This window comes from Cryptotermes secundus, unplaced genomic scaffold (genome assembly GCF_002891405.2).
Source record: "Cryptotermes secundus unplaced genomic scaffold, Csec_1.0 scaffold689, whole genome shotgun sequence".
NCBI lineage: Eukaryota > Metazoa > Arthropoda > Insecta > Blattodea > Kalotermitidae > Cryptotermes > Cryptotermes secundus.
Window position 1 is genome coordinate 1485451 of NW_019720574.1, and position 21226 is coordinate 1506676.

General features: G+C 41.2%; 1 protein-coding gene across 3 annotated transcripts in view; it reads right to left on the reverse strand.

Moving 5' to 3' along the window:
* LOC111869571 (synaptotagmin-5) overlaps positions 1-20682 on the reverse strand; it is a 176649-nt gene extending 155967 nt beyond the window's left edge. The window contains exon 1 of one of the 3 annotated variants that reach the window (XM_023861203.2): positions 20630-20682. The gene's annotated coding sequence lies outside the window, so the exon portion shown is untranslated. Of the gene's footprint in view, positions 1-6142; positions 6181-20629 lie in introns of those variants that run through there. The other 2 variants (XM_033753538.1, XM_033753540.1) reach the window with 2 other exon arrangements.
* Between the last annotated feature and the right edge of the window lie 544 nt (positions 20683-21226).

Consider the following 21226-nt stretch of genomic DNA (forward strand, 5'->3'; position numbering starts at 1 on the left):
TAATTATGATCTGTAAGTGTTCAGTATATCTAATTATCAATCTAAACCTCGTCTGTAGTCACTCATACACGTGATAATATGAATGGTGGTAGTGTTTACTGAAGGTTTAAATATCAGCTACATGCAGCGTTTTATCCAGCGATTTTCGTTAAGAGCAGGATAGACCAAACACAAACCCTGGGTCAATATTGTGCGAAGCTCGCACGCTGCAACAGGACCGACAGTCGCTTCTGGCGCTCTGTGAAGTGCTCAGCTGAGTGGCGTCAAGAGGGAAATTCAAGCCGAGGTCAACAGGTCACAATCGATCGTAGCATATGATCTTGCGTGCATCAGGATATGTCTACTGAAGCATCCTAAGCTCTGTCTAGAACATCTTTGAGGTTGCATCATTAGAGCATTACATCTTCATGAAAAATTTATTTGATTCTATTTCCAAAATACGGTGGGCGCCGTGCCGGACATTTCAATGTACGCATTCGTATAAGTTTTCCTTTCGTAACGTTGTCTGCTCAGTGTATGGCGTACGTTTCAGACAGACAGTACAATCTGTCACGTGACAATTACATATTACCATAGTCACAAATAGAATAAAATAACGGATATTCTAATTCGGGTTACTTAAAATCATTTATGGACTTTGAAATTTCAAATACAGGCACCTGCGGCTTCAGAAAGTTAATAAACAATTACTAACAATTGCATTTGGCATGGGTACAACTGTTGATTCTCGGGGGATAAAACGGTAGGAACGTGAATCTGATCACACCTCCAGCTACTGCCGATGTTAAGAATTATGGAGCTATACCTCCACTTCCCATACATCTTCATGGCGTAGTATTCAGTTCATTAAGCCCATGGATCACTTACTCACTGGGCCTCCAGACATGTTAGAAGAAATTAACAGAAGGTACCGAGCTCCTATCCAATGAGCAACAGAAGCTCTTTAAGTGGGGTTAATGCGGCAGGTTCGTGAAGCTGAACATTCACCTTCAACTAATGTCGAGATCAAGAAAGGTGGAGCTATACCTCCATTTTCCCCCATATGTCTTCATGGCATAGTGCTTAACTACTAGTAATTAAGTATAGGAACAACTTTTTTTTTTCCTTGGCACTAGAGCCCCAGTGGGCCTAGGCCTACCGGATGTGACAGCGCTAGCTTCCGGATCCGCATAAGAGCCTCGTATTTAAATAAAGGCTACACTCATCTAACGTTTATGATGAACACAGCGGGCTATGGCAGATTTTCCTCTCGTAACTCCGTCACCATTCCGCCAGCTTACTGTCCTTGCTAATGACACTCAACCAAGAAGAACACTAAGCTACTGGACTAATGAGGCCAGGAAGGACCAGAAAGTGGCACAGCTACCTCAGTGATAGATGATGATGACCATGAACATGATGATTATGGTGATGACTGTACCTGTAGTGTGCGATAAGGCATATGAGCCAGCACGTTATCATAACCTCTAATCTTAGTTGCAGTTTCATCTTTGACCCATTACTCTGCAGGATCCAATAGTAAATTATAATAATAAAATATAAGTGTATGATTAAGTGATTTGATAATGATGCTATTCATTCATTCATCAGTGATCTGTCAGACGACAGGACCACAGTCTCTTCCAAAACAGTTCCTCCACTTAACGCAATCCAGAGCTTTCTCCTTCAAATAAAAACATCCTCTTCTGTCCCCAAGGTCATCCAGCATCTTCTTACATCCTCTTCCTCGTCTTCTGGTTCGCAATATTGAAAACTAATAGTATGACTGTGAAGATACATACACGCATTAATATATAAGTCTCAAATACGAAGGTATAAACACGAAATACAATGCGTTCAACGGTCGAGGAAACCTGTCAACAACGCACAGCGGAAATAACCTTTCTCCTAGAGTGCTGTTGTAACTTCCGATATCAGAATGAGTCATTAGACAATAAATACAAGCTGTTCAATAGTGAAATTCATTTCAGTATAAATATCGACCGCCTACAGACATCTCTAACACAAACTGAATATTAATGCGACTTACTGCAGTGACAAGATCAGACCACCTGACGGCGCTCGTATATCAGCGCTAATGACTCATTCTGCTATCGGCAGTTACAGATCTACGCTGCTGCCAGGTTTCCTTGATGGTTGAACGCCCTGTAAAAACAATATATGCATGCACTCACGCAAAGTCAGAATATAAACTGTTCAGTACACGTTATTCCACGCAACTCGTGGACCAAAAATTACAACAGAGAGGTAAAAATACAAATTATTCAATTTGGATTGAAACGAGAAGATTAATAGCAGACCATTAGCATACAGATGTCATGTTACATTCAAAGTCCGTGTTTCAACACGATTTTAATAAACCTGCCCATGTTTCAACACTACTCAGATTTAGCCCATGTTTTAGCATGTATTTAAATTAGACCATGCTTTAAAAATACATTAAATTAGTCCATATTCCCATATTGTCTTGATATATCTGGTCAAGCAAATGAACTCGGGGAAAAGACGATCATTATGAAACACTTCAATCTTATTCTTTAATGAATATTGCCCACAATATATATACATTGGAACCACCTGTTCTGTACTATACATTACAATTAAAATGAAGATTTATAAGTATACGTGAAGAACTGCAAGGATACCAACAACTTACTTAATCCGTTCCTTTTATAATTTTACGTTGTCGAGGTTGTTTTTTCTTTTTCATTTTGACCACTTTACACACGGTAGGATTCTTTGGACGAGTGATCAGCTCGTCGCAAGGCCTCTACCTAAACACAAGACAACACAAACACACACATATACCAAACATCCGTGCCTTGTGTAGGACTCGAACCCACCCTCACGGTTTCCGAGCTACCGTGTCCAGTGGGTACCAAGTTTGGAGGAAACCCGCCTTCCATATTTCTCGCTCCATTACCGAGAGAGGAGATGACGAAACTTAAGACGACCTAAACGTCGATAATGTAGCCAAGACCATCTTGGGCTTTACAAGTAGGATCCTCAAAAATCTAACTCTATAGAATTCGTGAGGATGGTGATCATGATGATGGTGGTGGTGGTGGTGGTGGTGGTGGTGGTGATAGTACAAATTTTAATCGCAGCTACGACACGGGACCCACGGCTTAAAGTCCCTCCCGGAGGACTTGTTCCCTGAATTTTTCCGCCCTTAAAAATTCCACGGCCTCCGCCGGGTTTGAACCCGCGTACCACGAGTCATGAGGTGGGAACGTTACCTCTAGACTACGGAGGCCGCTTACAGTGAGATTAGTAGCAGCTGCTGAAAAATCATGAATTTGGGGGGTGTGGACTGAATTCATCTGGCTCAGGATAAGGACCAGCTGCAGGCTCTTGTGAAGGCAGTTGTGAGTATTCGGGTCGAATAAAAAGCGTAGCTGAGCGACTATTAGCTCCTTAATAAGGATGCTGTACCATACGTTTATAAGAAAATTTAACGATTCTTTTTCAACTGTATAATTTCACTCATAACAGAATATTTATGAATGATTAATCGGGTAGGTTGGGAAAGTGAGCTCTCATGGTCCATATTAAGGGACTATTCCAGAATATTGTAGGACAGACTGAGTAAAACTATGAGAGATATATCGGAGCAGACTGTCTTGGTGCCTCGTGTCGAACCTGGTACTACTGAAGGATGACACAGACGAACTAACCACTACAAAGACACTTTTTTAGCATTATATGAAAATAACATTGGAATGACGTGAAGTTTAATGGCAGGAAGTCCACATAAAATTTAACTAGATGATTTTAAATTTATTTGAATATAAACACAGTCATAAACATGTTACCATAGTATGAAAGCCGACTGGTTATTCAACTCTGGGCTTTGATATAACCAGGGGCCGGATTTTGATGACCTGAAAATATTTAAAAAAATTACCAATAAAATGACCGAAATAATCCAGAAAAATGACCTAAAATATGACCCAAAAATAATATGCAGGGCCGGGATTTTGATGACCTATAAAATGACGGAAAAAATCCAGAAAAATTGCCTAAAGGAGAAAAGAAAGAACACTTCGCTTCCATGTTATTCACATTTCAGAAAACATATGAAGAAAAATTCCTTAAAATGGCCAAAAAATGACAAGAAATACCCTTAAAAGTCCAAAAATTTACCAAAAATTACCCCCAAAATAAAAAAAAGACCTTAAACCAAAAAATGTCAAAAAATGACAAAATATTAACTTATAAAATTTACATTTCTGTAACCAGCAGCTCATATCCGACATTTATATATTTAAGAGCACCGCATAGGATACAAGGAAAAAAGGATGACATTTCATCAAAATTTGGGCCCTGGATATAACTGATACGATGGGTCTCATACCGTTCAGCCTCTGCTAACGACAGAGGAGCTCTTAACAGACCAAGATTTGGGAAGGTGGAATACTTCGAAATTCAAATCACAGCATCTGGTCTGTAGTCAGTACACACGACGGCAAGGACTGGTGTAGGTTGTGTCTGGGGAATCCGCGTCTTTTAATGCACATAGCGTTGCTAAGGAAACGTAAGGCGAGGTGTCAGTTCTCAATCTCCTCCCCTTGACGCCACAATCCGTCGCTTCATCCCGTCTTTGTCAACAGATCTTAACCCCAATGCAGTACTGTGTTGTGTGGATGAGTGGGTGGGTAGGTTCTGTAGTAAAGAAACCGGAACTTTTAACTGTTGAATACACAATGAACAAAATGAGTAGCACCTGATATGAAGACTGTGTCAGTGGTTATAATAGTCTGCAGGTTTCCACTCCAAAAATACTTCGTGGTATTTTAATTCACGACACTAGGAGCTATTTCAAGGAAATAGCGGCTCCGGTCTAGAAAACCGAAATTAACGGTCGTAAGAATTCGTTGCGCTGACCACGCGACACCCTCTATCCGCTAAAGTTAGCACTAACTTCGCCGACAAGCGGCGGTCGCTCGGTCGGTATAGTTCGCTTGCGGAATAAAATCACGGAGTTTGTTTTTTGTTTCACATTATCACCGTTATGCTAATTACGCATGATCTCAATTACATTGAAGGTCAGTATCTTCTGGGATGCGATGTCGTGTAGTCTGCAAGTCCTGTAATCCTTTCACTTCCTTTCTTTACCCCTTACTCTGCCTTCAGCTCCTGCTGGTGTTCTGTGCTTCCGTCAATCCCCTCTGATTCAAAACAGCTCCTTGAGGATCAACATTTCCTTACTTCGCAAATCAAACACAGAACCTCTGGATCTGAAGCCGGGAATTTTTACCGCTAGACCACAGAGGCGGTTGGATGTAGGAATACATAATGATCTTCATAAAATGAAAGCGAAAGGACGGGGAGGGACGATGAAGAACAGAGAAGAACGGAGGCAGATTGTTCAGGAGGGCAAAGCTCACCTTGAGCTGTAGCGCCGAGGGGAAGGAGGGACAGTGATTAATAGATTTAACTGAATTCAAATTTGTATCTAGCGTTGCAAAGCTCAAGAGGTACAGACACAGACTTGGGAAGCTTCTGTGAAATTTATGGACGACAAACTATCACAATTACGTGTTTCTCTCTTAGAGCTTCAGTTGGCCTCTGTCAGCCATAATTTCAACATTGCTTCATATTCATCCATCACTGCCACAAGGAGTGCGAGAAGACCAACCAGACGTCACGTTACCACAACTACCGTCTTCCTCTTTACAAATTCCCTGAACTTCACTGAACACTAAAGAAGTACAGCTTAAACTCCTAAAGTTGCGTCTGGCATAAGCACTATGGCTCAGTCGCTTATACATCCGAGAATCTGCCCACATCCTCAGCCTCAGAAAAATTTCCTTGCCCAGAGAAAACATGTAATATTATGTGCAAGATAAAAGCGATAGAACAAGATAATAAGAATATTCCTCTAATTCTTTCAGATGTTTACCTTCTTTCGAAAAATGATGCAAATAAAAATATATAATTATTCATACGGAAGCCTGTTATGGATTTTAGAAAACAAAATTCTTTCACCAAAGTGGGACTGCTAATTGCTTTCATTGTGTTAATATGAACGAAACAAAAACACGAAAAATCATACAACATACTTTTTAATCTTACGGACAGAATAAACAGCTTAGTTAAATCCGGGGAAATACAATAATAAAAATCCGTACCAAGTTACCTCTCTCTCTCTCTCCAGCATCTCCTCAATGACAGTAATACCTGAACAAAAAAAAACGGGACAAAGACAAATTCAGAATCACATCTGCTGGGATGAAATTGATGAAAATCATCGTAAAATACAAAAGGAAGAAGACTATTTTAAGTAAATAAACACTGAATCTGTTGTAAACAATAAGTTAAATTACATAAATAAACGGGGACACGCAGTAGCGTAGTTCATTGAGGTACTGTGCTACAAGCCGTAAGGTCGCGGGTTCAAATCCCGATTATGTGGATTCTTTCAATTTACATAATTCTTCCAGCCGCATTATGCCCCTGGGGTCTACTCAGCCCCTAACAGAAATGGGTACCAGGAATCTTCCGGGGGGGGGGGTAAAAGGCAGCCGGCGCGTAAGGCTGACAACATTTCCGCCATCTGTAAGCCGATTGTCTAGAAAATGTGGGAGTCTCAACCTCTCACAACCCTATGGGCCTTCACGGCCTCTTACAGAGATAGCTTTACTTTTACCTTACCTTGAAATGAATGGATTTTCTACGTTTACACAAATATAAAGACATCAATAAATTGCTAAATTAAACAGAATACTGAAGAGTTTATTAAGAAAAAGAGGTTGGAATGGGCCAGCTGCTTAATATCCTGGTGGTGATGGCGGTGGTATTGGTATAGTAGAAGAAGAGCTTACATGCTTCTCGCCTTAACGACAAATTTTCGCTCTGTCGATTCCAATACGGCTGAAACTGTACAAACCGGTTTAGCCACAAACACACAATTAGCGTGTACTCTACTATAAACTGTCTGCTCCAGTAAATCTGTATTCAGGATTTCCTACAGTTCGAAAGAAACTGATTCGAGCAGGCGGACATCTCCTTTGAAACGTTAAGTCCGGCAAAAGGATTTCTGATAGGACCCCTTTACACTTGTATTATTAGGCCGGAAGGAAGTTTCAGAACTGGGCTCACTGAAGGACGAAACTGATTATTTAAAGCCAAAAACAAATTTAAGGCTGAAATAGAGGGCTGTCGTCTAACTTATAAAATTGTCACACAAAATTTAGGGGTCCATTTTAAATGTTAGTCTGACAGAAAAAGTTTCTGAGTCTGGCCATCTCATGCTAAAATTTCGTTGTGAAAATGTCAGAACTCTCGCTTCATATCCGGGACTTAATGGATAGATTGTATAATTATTGGAGTAAAAAAAAAAAATATCCGGGAGAACCCATGATCAATTCTCGGCCTTGAGACAGGCTACCTTTGTGTGATTCTTCGTGGTTTTCCTCATCCCCTCAAATAATTTAGGGGGAGTACCTGAAATAATACTATAATTTCGCCCGACATCATTTCCGAGTCATCATAAACTATCATTCTACGGTTCGACGAAACATAACCTATACAGATGAAAAGTGTCACTAAACGAACTATGAAACTGCATGAATTGTTAACATCCGTGTTTCCTGGGAAGAGCTGTGAGGAGTGCAGTTAAGTCTTAACAACTAAAGACGCGATAGCAACATGAATCAGCAACTACTCCCTGAGCCAAAACATTCAGTAATACTATACAGTGGGTGTGCAAGCTCCATCAGGCGCAATATTATTGCACTAAGGGTCAGTTTAGCGGCCTCAGTAGTCTAGAGGTAACGTTCCCACCTCATGACTCGTAGTACGCGGGTTCAAATACCCGGCGGAGGTCGTCGAATTTTTAAGGGCGGAAAAATTCAGGGAACAAGTCCTCCTAGAAAGACAGCCGTGGGTCCCGTGTCGTAGCTTTACGGCACGTAAAAGAACCTCATACCTCCAAAGGAGGTCACTGAGCAAAATTGCGGACGTTTGCCTCCCAACAGCAGTCTCTAATACCTCCGGTAGATGGGGGAAGCATTATAGATACTTCTCAGCCAGTAGAACCGGTCTCGCTGGCTGGGCGGGACTAATGGTAAGCACCAATACCGGTAGGATATAGAGGCTGGTAGAAATCATAGAGGGAAGCACAATGGACCACTACAGGTCTAAGTGCATGGGGAAACCAATCCTCTCTAATAACTAACTAACTAACTAAGGGTCAGTTTCCTGCTGAAATGATGATTTACACTATAGAGATACAAATACCAATTGCTTTAGGTTCAGTTCAGCTGAGCGCTACACAAATATGGTAGCCGCCAATGTGTTTTGAACTAATGTTATACACAGTAGATACGTCTGTTTACAGCCCCTCCTTCCTGTCCCAGCAAGTGTCAAGGTCAGAGTCGGTTTCAGTAGTTTGTTGGGTAGGTTCTAACGTTTCAGAGGAACCTGTTATCTTGTACCCTAACGTGTGGGACAGCAGGTTCTGTAGAAATATTGGAACCTATCCAACACATCACAAGGCATCAAGTCCCAGAAGATCCCTTCTTAAGAAGCTGCTCAACAAAAGTGGGTCTGTGTAAGTACAGCGAGAAAAGCGGAAGTGCAATTGGGAAGGGCCAAGGAGTCAAGAGCCAAGTGAAAAGTGAAGCATCGCATTTTGGATTTAGGACCATCGTGTGACCAGGCTATTCCACATTTTGGACACACTGGATAATTGATATTTTTAGAGTAAATAACACACATTAAAGAAGGATAAAAATACCATTGAACTCCTTTCAATGTATTTAACACTTTGGAAGGATGAGAAATTAAATGTTCGAGAAACATTTAGCTTATTTTCCTTCCTGAACGGAAGCAAATAGACATGTAAGATCGCACTGCTGCCTGTGACTCAGTTTCATCTGCTGAACGAATTAACTGAGTTTTACAAAACGTTGGACTGTAGCTATGCCATTCCAGACCTCCCTAATCTTTTATCTTTTAATTTCCTACTACCAGCAATAACAAAATGGAACACGAATGAAGATGGGGCGTCAGTAGCAACACTTTCATAATGGGCATGATGAGTGGGTGCCAATGTTTCAGTACGACATGCCCCCCCCCCCCCCACTAACTTCACCTGGTACAGATTTCTAAATTTATTTGTGGTAAAACACGTGCAACTTTTATGAATGCAATTATCTATCTATCGAACAAACAAAACAAACAATGTGGTTTTAGTCCGCAAGCGAACTATACCGACCGAGCGAACCGCCGCTTGTCGGCAAAGTTAGTGCCAACTTTAGCGGATAGAGGGTGTCACGTGGTCAGCGCAACGAATCCCCACGGCCGTTAATTTCGGCTTTCTAGACCAGAGCCGCTGTTTCCTTGAAATAGCTCCTCAATTATCCTCGCGAGGCTGAGTGGACCCCATTCCAGACCCACTATTTCTCAGAAAATATGGTAGCGCCGGGAATCGAACCCGGACCTCTGACCACTATCTATCTACGGTCCTTTTGTTGAAACTTGGCCGCTTTTCCGGTTTCTTAATCCTATACACAGTCGGTAGGAGTCCCTGGACGTTGGATCATCCCGTCGCAAAGTCGCTACCTACAAATAGAATAAATGTTCACAGACATCCATGCCTTCAGTGGTATTCGAACTCACGATCTCAGCGTTCGAGCCAGCGAAGACAGTTCATGCCTTAGATCGCGCGGCCACCGTGATGGGCTACTAATGCAATTGTTACGGAATATTAATCAACATTCAATATTAAATTTGAAGGTCATAACTAATAAAGGATTAGAACTTAAAATAGCGAATATTTTATGAAAACGATTCATAAATATATCAACAAACTGCGTACAAAATGTTGTTTATAAGTCAGTAGTTATAAGCATCTGAATGTTTTTAACACAATCGTAATGTGCTCCTCTCACGAAGCCTGAATTAAGTATCGTAGCATTTGGCGGGGGGAAATAAGTTAAACCACTGAAATCCTCCATTTGTATAGGCGTTCTCATGTCCAAGGTTCGAACCTGACACCCTTAACAACTGCATTCTAAAATTCAGCAAGGACTAAGCCTACATACTGTTTGTTTTGCTGGTTGCATTAGCGTTGATAACATGTAACTCGGGACACGGCGTCTGGACACAGCGGCTGGTATGCTCTATAGGAGCGACTGCGGGGTAGAGATGTGTGCGTCAAGAGGGGGCGACAGTGAGACGCCACCCTGCAAAATAATGTCTCTTTCGCTGTCACCTCAAGGTGTAGCTCTATCATTAGCTTCAGAGTGTTTCCACCCAAGAACAGAACTTCATTTCTTTTGTTCAATGTTTCTGCTCGTAACGGCATGGAATATAACACAAACTGGGGTTAATTTATCTAGCGGGTATAGAATGTTTTATTTAAACAGAACGCATAAAATCAAATTTATAAACAAATAATTTTAAAGGAACAGCACAAAGCAATTCAATGAAACGGTCCCTCTTTAGAAGCTAACAGTCGCTCAGCTGGTTAAAGAATTCCCAGTCTCTTTATAATAGATATAAAGTGTGAGTCTAAATTATTGTCGTGGTTTTCGTGGCCTATAAATCTCAAACCGTAAGTAATAAAATATAGGCGCACATATTGAAGTTGTTTAGCATTCTACAATATTGATCCTATAAAAAATAAAACTTTTTGAATAACATTTTCATATTCCGTTAACAGTTTAATTTTGTTACTTCCGGTTTGAAAATTATATGCCACGGAAACTCCGACAATAATTTAGAATCGCCATGTACTACCGTGATCGCAAGAGCTAATGGCTCTATCGTAAATTGAGTAAGATGATTCAAATACAAACGTCATATGATATTCCTTTAAGAGCTGTTTAACTGTTATAATCAGGGCCCGGATTTTGATGACCTAAAAATATTTTTTAAATGACTGAAAAAATCCAGAAAAATTACCTATAAAATGACCGAAAATCCAGAAAAATTACCTATAAAAATGACAGAAAAATCCAGAAAATTATCTAAAAGTTAAAAAACTACATAAAAATGTATCATGTCATGGAAAATCTACTAATTTTAAAATGAATTTTTAATCTTTATTAACACTGTGAACTCAATGTTACTCCTTTAAGTTCGTCCTCGTTTTTATGTTGAAAATTAAGCAATATATGATTGAGTTCGAAGATAATTTTTTTTATTGCTAGTGGGGTTGGACTAAGTCCCTTGTACTGCGGACACTTCTGGCCTATTGTACTAGCCCCAGATGATAGGTGAGGATGATTGTGGAGCAATTGGTGGAATGAAGATCGGCAGGGGAAACCGAAGTACTCGGAGAGAACCTGCCCCAGCGCCACTTTGTCCACCACAAATCCCACTTGACCAGACCCGGGATCGAACCAGGGCCGCCGCGATGGGAAGCCAGCGACTAATCGCTTGAGCTATGGCGCGGCCCTTGCTAAATGTTTTAATATGATTTTTTCTACTTGGATCTGGAACGGTTATCAGATGTACAGATACGGCATATATTCCAATATATTCCAATATTTAGGTGCCACCTCGTTCAGAGTTGCAATAGATGACAGTCAACATGCGGAGATTCTCGAAGGAGAGAGAGCGCCTATTGTCTGACAGCACATTCTTGTACTTGGAGAAACTCCTTTCTACATCTGCAGACACAATGGGAGCATACTTGAAGTGTACCAAATTACTAGCAGTAAGTTCCTCTTCAATACTGAAAGTGCTGAAGAACTCTCCTGTCAGAATTCGAGAAATGCTGCATAATGGTTTATCTAGAACATGTTTCATTTTTTCTTGACACCATTTTACCAATGTCCCCTGACACTTTCTCCAAATCACTGGCTATTTTTTTCACCAGAGCGAGCGAATCTTCTAGCGTTGCTCCTTTCTCCTGTAAGCATTTGATTCCTTGTCAAGGAACTGAAATTTGCCTCTATGAAGGCCAGCTGTCCTTCAGGTTTCCCGAATAAAATTTTATAGGCACTTCACAGTTCACTTATGCGCATTACATCAACTGTCCATCTCATTCCCATGGATCTGATTATCCTAATGATATTACGTGAAGATTACAAATTGCGAAACCCTCGATTATAAACTTCTCTGTACTGTCCCGTGTATTCAGCCCACTTACGTGTACGTACTCCTCAGTGCACTGTTCTCAGACAGCCAATAGCAAGTGCCATGCCGATGCAAAGCAACAGAACAAATGCACTTTTGTACACATTAAGCTTTTATTTTTTTAGATTTGAGGCGTAAAGAAAAGACATTCTGAGATAAATATTATTTCTAGGTTCCCGTAATTTATTTTGCTGGTAATGTCTTAGTAAAATGTAATTTTGACCAATTACTGCCTTCCCGAAAATATTTGAACATGGCCATATATTCTGGCGAATTACAAACTTTCTTTTTTACGATGTCATGCATTGTGGTGAACATGAGTAAAAAAACATGTACTTAAAGAGTCTCTGTCTTATTTCTAGACCATTCTCCTTGGTAGTGTCTAACGGAGCTAACGTCAGCTAACTTTCAACTGACCAGACGGCGTCATACCCCAGAAGACACAACTCTTCATCATCACCGCCGAGAGACATTCAAATCCTACAATTACAAATTTATATTCAAATATTTTAGAGACCGATCACAGTGACCGCGCGGTCTTAAGGCATGAACATTCGGATCGTGGGTTCGAATCCCACTCGACGTATGGATGTCTGTATGCGTTTTTTCAGTGTTCGTGTTGTTGTGTGTGTAGGTAGCGGCCATGCGATGGGCTGGTCCCCCATACAAAGTATCTTACTGACTGTGTATAGATTTAGAAACTGAAAAAGCGGCCAAGGCCCAATGAAGGGCTGTAGAGCCATAATAAAATAGTTCAGAGTAGGTTAAAATGTAGAGCTTTTGTGGGCGCAGTAGTGAAACTTCGGGTTACATGAAAGCAATAAATATCTTTGAAAACTAAATTTCAACTTTTCAATAAAGACATGACACCATACAGATTAATCCTATTTCTACAGTATTACCGATATCTGGGTTAGAGGTTTACTTTGTTCGATCTCAGGTTCTCGCGGTCGGGACTAGGATATGACGCTGTATAGTCTGGTAGAAGTTTGCCTGTTTAGAACCTTCCTGTCATGACAGGTTACTTCATTTTCCGCGGCCTCGGCTTCGCAGCGATAAACCGAAGTAATGATTCAATTTTCCTCGCTCGGAGTTACGTCTTGTGAGTCCCCCTTTTCCGGGCAACTGGTGTCCTCCTTTTCAAGAGACTGCGAAGAGCACACGATTTATCGACAACATGCACAGAACATGAAAGTCGTAAAACAAGAAGGGACAGCCAAAAGACCACACTTATTCGCAGAATTGTCTGGCTAAGACGCTGTGAAAGGCCGTGCAGTAGCTCAGGCGGTTAGTCGCCGGCTTCCCACTGCCGCGACCCGTGTTCGTGCCCAGGGCAGGTCATGTGGGATTTGTGGTGGACAAAGTGGCACTGGGGGCAGGTTTTCTCCGGGTACTTTGGTTTCCCCTGGCAATTCGCATTCCACAGATTGCTCCACAATCATCATCTACCATCTGTGGCTGATAGAATAGGCCAGAAGTGGCCGCAGTACCATGTGGACTGTCTCAACCCCATAAGAAAAAAAATGGCGCTGTGAAGTAGTACAGGATAAGTTGAATTTGAGGATCTTATGGTCACATATATGCAAAGTACAATTTTCTGGGTTGCGATGTTTTGTAATTTGATAAATTGCCGACGTTTCGGAGGAATTTATGCGAAAATACAAGCAACTAGCAAGAAGTGAGTAAAGTGGAGTCATAAGACGGAGACAGTACGTTCCTCTGAAACGTCGGTAGGCTTACTTCAAATTAAATGACGCCAAAACAGAAAAAGTCATATTTCGATTTTCAGGAGGATTTTGTGTCTTTCGCCGCCATTGCGAACGGACCGGCTCTGATGTCCACTTAACTCCAATCCATGAAGGAAACAAAACATTTCGATATATGCTGCCAAATATTCATCATCTGTTAATAAATAAACTTGGGATTTCCTTTGAAAATTTAATGGGAAATTTTGACAAATTTCCATCCATAGCTACGGTGTCAAGGGCGACGGAAAATTCTAAAGCGCCCTCATATTTCACATTATGATTGATGAAATATACCTGACTGAACTATTTATCGGTCCGACAATTCATTTGTGTACCCCTTCCTCGCCGCTTTATCTCTGTGTTGCCCCCCAACTATCATTCCAGAGATACAGCAGAAGGGTTTATTTTGCTCCCATATCAAGCAGGCAATGTATAAATGCTCCCTCATGAAGAACAATCGCGAAATGTATCAAGAAACATTCGCGCTGCAATTATTCGCTTTTGTTGTTTATGATTTGAAACGTGGAGCGAGATTACATTGAAACAATAGCGTGCGCACAAAACCCTCCAAATGCTGGGATACCGTCCTCTAATCTTACTTAAATGGCATTGGTTTTGACGGTGCCCCTAGTTAAGCTATTTAAATTCAAAAGCAGAACAAACGAAATTCGCTGCCAAACGGATAGCATTTGTCATTCTGATTCGGGAGGTTCTGTTTTCAAATCTCGGCCCAAGGAGCGGCTATCCTGACTCCGTGTCTTTTCTCAGGCAATCCTGGAAAGTTTCGGGATTGTTAATCAAGTTTTGTCACAACTTCTTCTTCCCACATATCCCGAAATTTCTTATTCAGTTATCTCTTACAATTCAATATTATCAGAGGCACAGACAACATAAATAGATAGTTAAATATATACTGTGACGTGCTGCCTGAAAGCCGGACTATAAGACTCCATCACTAGTCAAAGGCTAGCAATTCCTAGGCAGTGAAACCTCGGAAATCGTTGCCCCAGGGGCAGATTTGCAGAGGAAACCGAAGTACTCGGAGAAAACCTGCCCCAGCGCCACTTTGTCCACCACAAATCCCACTTGACCAGACCCGGGATCGAACCCGGGCCGCGGTGGGAAGCCAGCGACTAACCGCTTCAGCTATGGAGCGGCCTCATCAGCATTGTTAAAAAACCAAAAAAGAAATTAACTAGGAGAACCAGCACTAAAACTATCGACTTCAGAACCACATTTCCTAACAAGGGAAGTGTTAGAACGTGAGTTCACAATTACCAAAAGAGAAAAAGTGAAATGAGTGTCATAAAAAAGGCAATTCGTGTGCTGTAAACACACCCTCCCCCTTCTAGTCCAGTATGGCTTGTTTATACTTTGTTTACACTGAAAGAGGGAGAAGGTCACTAATATGTTTGGCCAACGAGTTATTTAATTAGGACAGAAAATGCGCAGCATCTTTCCATATTTCAGTTATGAGCTTTAAAATGGATTTCAATGCGTATTCTGCTCACATTAAGAAAGTGCCGTAACATTATATTAGCTATTATACAATTAAAGCCAAATTAAATTACACAAGTTTCGAAATTTTGCCCTGAAGAAGGAGGCAGCATATTTCTCAGAACCGCCGGTAACCATCACACAAACTACAAGGTGTCACATCACAAAAAAACAAAATTCACCATCGTGAGAACCTCAAATCTCATACGTAAACGGGCATAAAACAAAGGGGTATATATTCTGGGACATAACGCCGTTGAAAATAAACCGACGTTTTGGAAGAACAGTTTCCACCTTCAGGGTCGAAGAGTAAGCCTAGGATGAAACCAGCATGTGGCAGGTAGCAATGCTAGACGTTTTTCCGAGATGTTGGTGGATTTTTAACAGAGTGTATGGCGTTGTATCCCAGCAGAAAGAACTATTCAATATCAACTTTTTGGGAACTCCAAATTCTACATGCCTTTGCTTTCAGACGCCATTCCAGCCCTGATCCCAACAGAAATGGATCTCTTGGTTCCGTTAAGTACGCCTACACATATGAAAACTGCGGACACACAAAACAGAATGGGACACTCTGCAGAACTCGATGCAAACGGAAACCCGGAGTCTCCGATGGATTGCTCCATATTATTCTTTTGAATTTGGTGTTTTCCAGTGCATGAAGTGAGCTATGTCAAGTACGCAAGTTGAAATTCACTACTGAAAGAACTATTTGTCCAGTTTTCTTTTCCTATATTTTTTACGGGTTAATATTTACTTCCATTGTGTAAGATTTGAGGTTTTCACGGAGATGACTATGAAGAAAGCAGTCTTCTGGGATTTGGCACCGTGTATATGTGTTAACCGACGTTTCGGAGGAACGTATCGCCTCCATCTTCAGGGTAGAAGGAAAAATATAAGAAATCCGAAAGTGAAGATACGGTGAGAACCAATAAAATAGATGGAAGATGGAGGCGATACGTTCCTCCGAAACGTCGGTTAACACCACATATACATGGTGCCAAATCCCAGAAGACTGCTTTCTTTACTTCCATTGTTTAATTCATATATTCAGGAATAGTATTATTTTATTCCATTAAACTTGAGCACATGCAACGACAAATTGCAGCCCTTTGCCATAATTGATTCTCTAAGATATAGATTATCAATACGATAATTTAATGTAAAAATTAATTTTGATGACAGTATATAGGCGATGTCACTCTGATGCTTTGATTTTAATAAATATGATATATTGTCACGTGTTTCAGTGAGTAAGACGCGGGTTTGGATTTGTAATTGGATTTATTGGATACTTACAGGTCGTAACTACAAATCATTGTAACACTATTGCTGATTTACACAATTTATCATCACTCCACACTAATCTTCTCAGTCTATCTGCACTAGTTCTCACGTGTTTATATCACGGGAACTCCTAACAGTCTCACTGAATCACACACTCCAAATATTACACGTAAATAAAATCTTCTAATCACAAGTTAAGCCTTCACAACTTCAACTATGAACTTCCCGCGACTATCTCCTTGCTTGCTTGTTCACGTGCTTCTGCCGCTATTGGTAAATTGTAACTGCTTTACTTACATAGCCGAGGAACGGACATAGGCCTATAGTAAACACATATCACGTGATCGCTATCCAGCCAGCCTATTATCGCGTCGGTCGGATCTTCAGAAAACATATGTCATGAAATCACTCTCCACTTTTGTAACGTCATCGCAGACGTGGGAAACGCAGTTTCCTCTATTTTCGCTTATCCTAGCAGCGGACTGTTTTCCAAAACTTTGTCTTAGCGGGAACTTGTTTACCAAGACGTTGTCTAACAATGGGTGTACATGTAACAATATTTAGTGCTGCATGTAATGGCATTGTTACCCATATGTTATAGAAGCATTATTATGCGCTTTCCTGCTTGGAACTTACAGAACTTTTTATGTTCCTTTGGTCCTCCAATCGCCGTCTCTGCTGCCAATGCACTATATAAAAAAACTTATGTTTCTATTACAATAGCATTAATCGATATTCGTCATTTTGTTTCGTTCTTGTGTTTCTTTTTGTCTATTGTTGTTTTGTATCCTTGTTTACTGCGTCATTGGCCTCTGGCTGTTTTGTTCAGGATATAAACAGATAACGACTTGAACCGAATTACATTTCACACCATGTTATACAGTGCATGCTGTCCATGAGTCGCGGTCACACCTTGCCCCTAATCTCATCACATAACAGCTTCATGCGAAGTAAGTCTCCGTCTGCAAGGCCGCGCCATAGCTCAAGCGGTTAGTCGCTGGCTTACCACCGCGGCGGCCCAGGTTCGATCCCGGGTCTGATCAAGTGGGATTTGTGGTGGACAAAGTGGCGCTGGTGCAGGTTTTCTGCGAGTACTTCGGATTTCCCTGCTAATCTTCATTCCACCAATTGCTCCACAATCACCCTCACCTATCATCTGGGGCTGGTACAATAGGCCAGAAGTGGCCGCAGTGCAAGGGACTTAGTCCCACCCCACTAGCAATAAAAACAATGCAGACAGCTGATTCCAGGCAAAATACTATGCAGCTTTTATAGAATGAAGAGGAAATAATTCATCCGTAGATATTCCTCCAGTATTACTAGCCAAATCAAAGAATTTCCCAGTGACATGCGTGTCAGAAACTGATCATTAATAATACTCATAAGATCAGTGCGCTGCAATTTCTTCGAAGAATATCTTACCGTACTTCAGTCAGAATCAACCATTCCCGATTATGTCATTGGATTTCTCAATTGACCTAATCCTTCCAGTCGCACTGTGGCCCTAGAGTCGACTCAGTCTCTAACAGAAATGAGTACCAGGAATCTTCCTGGGGATAAAGGACGACCGGCGGGTAAGGCTGATAACCTCACCGCCATCTGTGAGCCGATTGTCTAGAAAATGAGGGAACCTCGATGTCTCATTAGCCTATGGGCCCCCACGGCCTGTTACAGGGATGGCTTTTGCCATAGACCGGCATACATCGATTTTCCGGCTCGATGAATTTAATGAGAAACCCCTGAATTACATGATGTCGTTATTACGAAATACAATAGAGATTGTTACTATGCTCAGCTTAGTGGAAAATCATAGGTAAGAAGGTCAGAGAAGTAACGAAGATGCGACTGAGCACGGAAACTGATTAAGGGATTTGAGTTTTCTGTCAACAAGAAAAGTAAAAAAAAAAGTAAAGGTATCCCTTTAACAGGCCATAAAGGCCCACAGGGTTGTGAGATGTTGTTAGAGGCTTAGTCGACCCCAGGGCCATAATGCGGCTGGAAGGATTAGGTCAATTGAAGAAATCCACCTCATCGGGATTCGATCCCGAAACCTTCCGGCTTGTAGCATAGTGCCTTAACCAACTACGCTACTGCGTGCACCCCAAGAAAGTAACAGAAAAATTTAAAAACAAAATAACAAATGTGGTAGTAGGAGTAGTAGTAGTAGTAACAGTAGTAGTAGTAGTAGTACACCAAATAACCGAACATGATCGTTCAGCGCTTACTTCCAGCTCAGAAGTCAGCTTCGCCGACAGAATATTCTGATTCTCCTATGCTCAAGTCAAATGCAGACAAAATGTATTACAATTACGTACGAGTATGTTTGGGTTATTTCACGAATTCTCGATCACCTTGTATTACATTCCATTAAGTGATAGAATGATTTGGCGAATAATGCATTCAAAATACTGTAGACGGACGCCATCTGGAATAATTTGAGATTCTACCCGACTTTTACCTAGAGACTGAAAGAAAAACACGAAAATTTCGATCAGAATAGCGGTCTGCAGACTGAGATTTGAATCTGAGACCTTCAGATTACCCACCATGATTATCGTTATCATCAGAAATAAATATTTTGTAAAGAGACGGCAAATACCATTAAATGTCTTAGTAGCCGCTGTAACCTCTGGCTGTGATCTTCTGGGTTAGGGCATCGTCTGGTGTTGTAAATAGTTACCGATGTTTCAGTGGAATAAACTGCCTCCATCTTCAGTGTAGAATTTTACCTTTAAAACGATACAGTAAGTTCCACCGAAATTTTGGCATAACCCAAAAGATCACAATCGAAAACTTACCGCCGTGAAAACTCAAATCCACACACCACACAATTTATTCTCATGCTGAAATAATCGCCTTGTTTGTATACATAAAATCACTTATCCCAGAACATACTCGTTTTCTGTTAGTACGAACGGCAGTTTCAGAATCTCTAACATTAAAATTGTGAACACAAGGCACGATCCTGGACCAATTCCAATCACCTCTCCCCCTCACAATATCTTCACCTTATCGTGCTAGCTCCTTGGTATTCAAGTTGGCTACAACCCAGGAGGGTCATAACAAAAATTCTATATGCATTTCTTGTCCTCTGTATTCGACATGCACGCAGAGACCATAGCAACTTCCTTAATTTGATTGCTCTGACGTCACAAGCTGACCTACATACATGCGTACATATACCAAGAAATCCTCAATATGGAGCTTAATACCATAAATGTCGTATTTACGTCATCTCTCTTATATTTGAATATGTTCTTCGACACTTTTCAAGCACTTGTAGTATATATTCTTCCCTAAAGACGAGAGATAAACTTTCACAGAACAGAATAATTTTTAAAATTATTTGATTGTACGTATATTAATCTTCGGTGTTCTTCAAAGGAAATTTGTTTGCAACAAAACCTTTCTATGGCATCTGGAGACGTCACGGGGGTCATAATTTAGAAAACTGTCTGGCTGTGACAACGTGTATTCTTGTAACTTGTTATCAACCTTTCGAAGGAAGTTACAGCCTCCATCTTCAGAGCAGAAGTTGGTATACAATGCAGTTTTATTATTTATTTTCCATCACTGACAGTGTTTCAGAATATTTGGCGTTGAATGATAGGATGGGTGTTCGTATAATGGTTTGGAATGAATTTATCGCGACTTATCGAAGTACTGCTCCGGTATCTGCTCGGAGGAACTAAGGAAACTCACGATAAAACTTCATGATAGAAAAGCCTGTGTCTTGGTAGAGATCAGAATCGAGCGCATCTCCCCCCCCCCAAAAGAAGTCCAGAACATTACCGTTACAACAGCCTACAGGAAGTCATAACCCGGAAGACGATAATCTAAAAATATTTCAAATTATGACACTGAAAAGGATTTGTGAGCACCATTAATTGCTCTTTTATCAAAGAATGAATTACAGATTGACCTATTCGAGATGTCATGAGATTTGTCCTATATGAATGAAAGCGCGTAAAAGACGTGTTGACAGCAAGTAGAGGGAGTCCTACCTGTGCTGATGCAGTGTACCGTCCTTTCACCACAACGGTCGCCCCACGGACTGACTCATTCCATCGACCGCAGCCACCAGCAAGACCCTCGAGCACGCGCCTCATGCTTCGCCAACGGCGTCGCTCCCTTTCCACAATGTGACTTGTGACAAATTTACTAATATCCATAGAAACGTAACGGAAAGGCAAGGCCGGGGCAGCGCGTGTCGGAGTTCACGACCGTTTCTATAAACATAAGCTTCGGGTAACGTCTGTTGCCATTCAATTCTCGTCTGTCTGAAAACGTCGAAATTAAACACAAACGTAAAGTAAAGTTGTACCTGTGCTTAACCGTGCTATGAAAATGTATGGGGGAGAGGATGTATAGACCCACGTATTTTTGACCTCGGCATCAATCAGAAGTAAGTGGTGAGGTTCACACCGCGGCCGATTTACCCCCAGAGAAACATCCCCGGTCCCCATTAGATAGGAGGTTCAGTTGGCCTCATAACCGGTTTGGACGACGTGCAGAAAGAAAAATCTTGCTCCCGGGACTAGAACTCCGATCCCTCGGCCGCCCAGCCCCTAACAAGTCGCTATACCGAACGCGCTATCCCG